This window comes from Choristoneura fumiferana, chromosome 29 (genome assembly GCF_025370935.1).
Source record: "Choristoneura fumiferana chromosome 29, NRCan_CFum_1, whole genome shotgun sequence".
Lineage (NCBI taxonomy): Eukaryota > Metazoa > Arthropoda > Insecta > Lepidoptera > Tortricidae > Choristoneura > Choristoneura fumiferana.
In genome coordinates, this window is record NC_133500.1 from 5,503,913 (window position 1) to 5,509,912 (window position 6,000).

The 6,000-nt window shown below is 34.0% G+C and overlaps 1 protein-coding gene across 1 annotated transcript in view; it reads right to left on the reverse strand.

Annotated features, from left to right (window-relative positions):
* Window positions 1-6,000, reverse strand: part of nrm (neuromusculin) — a 697,165-nt gene that overhangs the window by 475,069 nt on the left and 216,096 nt on the right. The gene's annotated exons all lie outside the window — the stretch shown is intronic.

Genomic DNA, 6,000 nt, shown 5'->3' on the forward strand with positions numbered 1-6,000 from the left:
GTTATGTAACGCAACGGATAAATATAATTATATATAGATACAATTCAACAATACATATTAAACACCCAAGACACGAGAACAAACATTCGTATTTTCATACAAATACTGGCCGACACGGGAATCCGAACCCGGACCTCAAGCTGTCGTAGTCAGTTCTCTAACCACTAAGCCTCTGGTCGTCTTAAAGAATAATTAATTGAATCAGGTGTTACTTTGCGGAGTTCCATAATATCAATGAACTTAAACAATTACTTTGCTCAGTAATTTTATGTAATAAGGTATTTCAGTTCATTGCTTAAAGAAGGCTAAAAACCGGTCATGTGTGTATTGGGCCCTGCACAGTCTAGGTGTATCATTATGCTGCAAAATTATATTAATGTACATGTAATGTAAAGCTTAATAAGTTGTGAAAAATATTTCATTCTAAATCGTATTATACTTAAATGGTATTGACGACCATGTTCTTTTTAAAATGATTTTCAAGCAACGATTTTTCTTGTTGCCTCGTAGAAAAGAGGGGACACTTGACTAATAACAAACCTAACCACTTAGTAAAATCAAAAAAACCCCGTTTAAATTTAATTTGTACAACACGTATTTAATAAAACGTAGTTGAGAACCACCATAAGAAAACTCGTTTTCACGTAAAAGAAATTGCATCGAAATCAGTCCATCCGTTTCGGGGCTACGGTGCCATAGGCAGACAGACAGACATTGGCTTCAAACTTATAACACCGCTGCAGAGGGGTTAAGAAATAGCACTGAAAGCTTTTTGCAAACGGATTCCTGCAGGTGGTAGGACCTTGTTCGTTAATCCTGCCGTGAAGCAGCAGTACTTGCACTGTTTTGTTTCGGCGTGGAGAGTAAGACAGCCGGTGAAATTACTGGCACTTGAGGTATCCCATCTTAGGCCACCAGGTTGTTAACGTCTCTGCATACCTCTGTTGTTGCAGATGTTTATGGGCGGTGGTGATCTCTTACCATCAGGAGACCCACTTGCTCGTTTGCCACCCAGTCGAATAAAAAAAAATCCTGTACCAAAACACTTTCTTAGCAGCCCTAGAATAGTATTCTTGAAAATCTATCTAAACATTCCATTCTCATTATTATGTCCGCATACTCATTTTCATCTTCATAGCTGCAAAACTCGGCTCTAAAAGCGCCATCCTAGACTCCAAATTCAATTTACATCTAGTATATTTTCTGAATACAGCTCTTTGAAAAGTCTCTAAGTTTAAAAACGAAATAAAAGTTGGAAATATCGAGCATATTTTAGACTGTAAGGGTTAAGCTAGTGGAAGGATTTTAAAAAGTATTATAAAATTTTGTTCAGTGTTGAACAGAAAATATTTTCATAATAAGAAATAAATATTCAATACCACGTACTCGAACCTTGTTTCGGTCGTTATTTACTAGATATATTAGCGTTATGATAAAGTTTTTTTTTTCCACGAACTTGTTTAGCATTTTTATCGGATACAGTCAGCATCAAAAGTAGCTGGTTACTTTTTACAGCCACGTACAATACAATACAATACAAAGACTTACTGTACACCAGACATAGTAAGCGATACAGAAAACAGATACACAGAAAAAAAAATTACAAAGTGAGTGATAGGCGGCCTTATCGCTTAAGAGCGATCTCTTCCAGGCAACCTTTTTTACAGAAAGAAGGAAGGACTACTTTACAACAGGTGGTGCATCAAAAGTAGATCAGAAAATTTAAACGTACACACGCCACGTACTTAGCGCCATACAAAATTGACAAATGTGTTAATGAGACAGAGTAAAAAAGTAACCAGCTACTTTTGATGCTGACCGTACATGTTTAAGTGAAAACGTAAACAATCTTCTCGAGACTAAAAAAAGTTAAATAAAGTATGTTGTTCGTTAACTCCTAACGGCTTGGCTTTAAAGCGGTATATTTTTTGATTAACTGATAAATGTTCTCCGTTCTTAACCATGATACATAACCAGCACTAAAAGAGAAAAAATATTTCCTACTTCAAAGTAATTTCTATAATTTATTGTAACTTTTACCAGTGATGGTCTTATTTTTCTGTTTTCTGTGCATCTGTATTTCAGTTTGTATTCAATTTCGGTTTACGGGATGACCGTAAAGAAAAATTTGGAATTGAAATAAAACATACAAAAAGATTCCAAAAACCAATCGTAACTTTTTACTGTCAATTTACGTTTAGGAAAATTAGGTACGATGGCGGGCGAAGCGAGAACGTCGCAGATACAAATAATTATTTAGGGGCTGTTTCACCATCCAATGATTAGTGTTAACTGGCGGTTAGGTGTGATGCCGTCTCTATTTGTTTTGTTCGAATAGACGGAGACGGCATCACATTTAACCGTCGTTAACGCTAATCAATGGATGGTGAAACAGCCCCTTATTGTTACAAAATAGTTGAAACTCATATCTACGACTGCGAGTAATAGGATTTAATTCTGGACAGTTTAGGCACTAAATCTTAGGGTACCTAAGGTCTAAATTAAAGATTAACGCTGCAAAAAATCATAACAAAATTTCCAGCTCATAATGTCAATTAAAAAGACAGTTATTTTTTTCAAAATGGCGTCCACTCCACCCGGATAGATATCCCGCATTTAAAGAGTACTTTACATTCAACGGGGCTGAATAGTCCTCCAGTGTAAGTGGGCCCTTAGTCCCCCCTTTCTATTATTTTAAAAGAGGTTTTACAATTTCAAGACTGGAGTAAAATAAGGAAATTTCAGCTTGGGTTTTCTGCTGGGTAATTTGTATGAAGGTAAAAATAGCTGTACAACTCGTTTTAGCATTTTATACTTTGATATCGTTTTATTTTTATATGCTTTCGTATTTTTATTACCAGTTGTAATCCAGAGATAAGAGAAATAAAAATGTAAAATGAGGTAAAAGAGCGCAAAGATAAATATAGTTGAAAACGACCTGATGGCCTAGTGGTTAGAGAACCTGACTACGAAGCTTGAGGTCCCGGGTTCGATTCCCGTGTCGGGGCAGATATTTGTATGAAAAATACGAATGTTTGTTCTCGGGTCTTGGGTGTTTAATATGTATTTAAGTATGTATCTATGTCTATATAATTATATTTATCCGTTGCTTAGTACCCATAACACAAGCTTTGCTAAGCTTACTTTAGGACTAGGTCAATTGGTGTGAATTGTCCCGTGATATTTATTCATTTATTTATTATAACGCGAAAAAAAAAAGCAATGCTATTTACTTTCAAGCTCTCAAGTCTTTTACTTTAATTGAAGTTGGTTAAAGTTACTTAGTAATCCAGCTTCACTAGTACACAGGCTATGCGGAGTCAGTCAGGCAACCACCACTTACGTTACTCTTATAAGTACACAAAGTGACTCTATACTCTAGACAAAAAAATGATAAATCCCACCCGTGCTCCTTGACTATGATTAAAATTTAGCCCGGCCCTTGAACGAGCGACTAAACTGCGCTATTCAGAACATCCTAACAATAGTAGAGCCGGGTACAGGGTGTTCATTGTTGGCGAAAATGGTTTATAGTGTAGGATTAATTCGGTTCGGGCAAATGGATTATATAGTAAAACTAGCCGATGCTTGCAGCTTTGCTGCTGTAGTAAAATAATAAAGATTTTTCTACCGTACAGAAAATGCCTTATTGCACCTCTATTATAAGGAATATCTCTTGCCTCTACATTACAGTGTGTTTCTGTGGTGTAGGTTAATTATCGGTAAGATCGTAAGTGACGGTATTTTTTATAGTTAGGTATAAAATTGCTTTGTTTCTGGGTTATAGTACTTAAGTACGAGTATCTGGTAAACATAAATTTAATGTGTTCACATTATTTTCAGAAGGTTTGACAGTTAAAGAATGAAACTTTTGAGACATTAATTTCATACAACGGGGCAATGCTGATGCGGAATGGGTACGTTTGGGACAGGTACGAAGGGGACGGGTATTAATTATTTTTTGTTTTATTATTTAATTTATCCGCACTGGGCCCGCGTGGGAACTACGGCCCAAGCCCTCTCATTCTGAGAGGAGGCCTGTGCACAGCAGTGGGACGTATATAGGCTGTGATTATATATATATATATATATTTTTTATTAATTTAAATAATTTAGATTTTTGTAATTTTTTAATTGTTTTAATCAAAAAATGGGAACTGTGCAATTTTACGAGATAAAAACTATTTGAGGTCCTTTTCTATGGTGTTAAATTATCTCCACAGCAAATTATATCATAACTATTACTATACCGAGTAAAACTTGCACTTACACTATTTCTTAAAATTTTCTGCAAATTTTAATATAGTAAGCATTACAGAAAACTTAGGTACATACATATGTAGGAATTTTCCCAGATGAGAGAGCAATCTCTTCCAGGCAACTTTTACAATAGAAAAAAGTAAGGAGTACGCGAATTTTACCATATAGTACAATTTTTGGTACACAGTCTTTCTTCTTAAAAGTTACTTTTCATGAAGTGTCAACTATCTCTAATATTACACAAAATGAACCAGCTAGAGCTACGGTCATACTACAGCACATAATAATAAAAAGTCTGGCGTGAGACTAAATCTCTAATAAAATGATATTGCCAGCGAATGCGGAGTGTGTCTGGTGACGACAGTTTACTTGAAGGTTATTTCGAATGAACTTTTATATATTGAATAACGTCGCATCTGCTAACAAAATTCGATTCTAAATTAAAATAAATTTGTAGAAAAAAATCATCCTGTGAATCAAATTCTTTGTGGTAAGTTGTTGCTTTTCGTGGTTAATAAGTTTTTTTTTTACATATAACTGCAAATTTTTATAACTGCAAAAAAGAGGCCAACACTAAACTAATATTAAATAAACAAAAATAATAATTTTAATAAGTAAGCATAGTTATTTAAAATAATAATAATAACTATGCTTACTTATTAAAATTATTATTTTTCTTTATTTAATATTAGTTTAGTGTTGGCCTCTTTTTTGCAGTTATGAAAATTTGCAGTTATATGTAAAAAAAAAACTTATTAACCACGAAAAGCAACAACTTACCACAAAGAATTTGATTCACAGGATGATTTTTTTCTACAAATTTATTTTAATTTAGAATCGAATTTTGTTAGCAGATGCGACGTTATTCAATATATAAAAGTTCATTCGAAATAACCTTCAAGTAAACTGTCGTCACCAGACACACTCCGCATTCGCTGGCAATATCATTTTATTAGAGATTTAGTCTCACGCCAGACTTTTATTATTATGTGCTGTAGTATGACCGTAGCTCTAGCTGGTTCATTTTGTGTAATATTAGAGATAGTTGACACTTCATGAAAAGTAACTTTTAAGAAGAAAGACTGTGTACCAAAAATTGTACTATATGGTAAAATTCGTACTCCTTACTTTTTTCTATTGTAAAAGTTGCCTGGAAGAGATTGCTCTCTCATCTGGGAAAATTCCTACATATGTATGTACCTAAGTTTTCTGTAATGCTTACTATATTAAAATTTGCAGAAAATTTTAAGAAATAGTGTAAGTGCAAGTTTTACTCGGTATAGTAATAGTTATGATATAATTTGCTGTGGAGATAATTTAACACCATAGAAAAGGACCTCAAATAGTTTTTATCTCGTAAAATTGCACAGTTCCCATTTTTTGATTAAAACAATTAAAAAATTACAAAAATCTAAATTATTTAAATTAATAAAAAATATATATATATATATATAATCACAGCCTATATACGTCCCACTGCTGTGCACAGGCCTCCTCTCAGAATGAGAGGGCTTGGGCCGTAGTTCCCACGCGGGCCCAGTGCGGATAAATTAAATAATAAAACAAAAAATAATTAATACCCGTCCCCTTCGTACCTGTCCCAAACGTACCCATTCCGCATCAGCATTGCCCCGTTGTATGAAATTAATGTCTCAAAAGTTTCATTCTTTAACTGTCAAACCTTCTGAAAATAATGTGAACACATTAAATTTATGTTTACCAGATACTCGTACTTAAGTA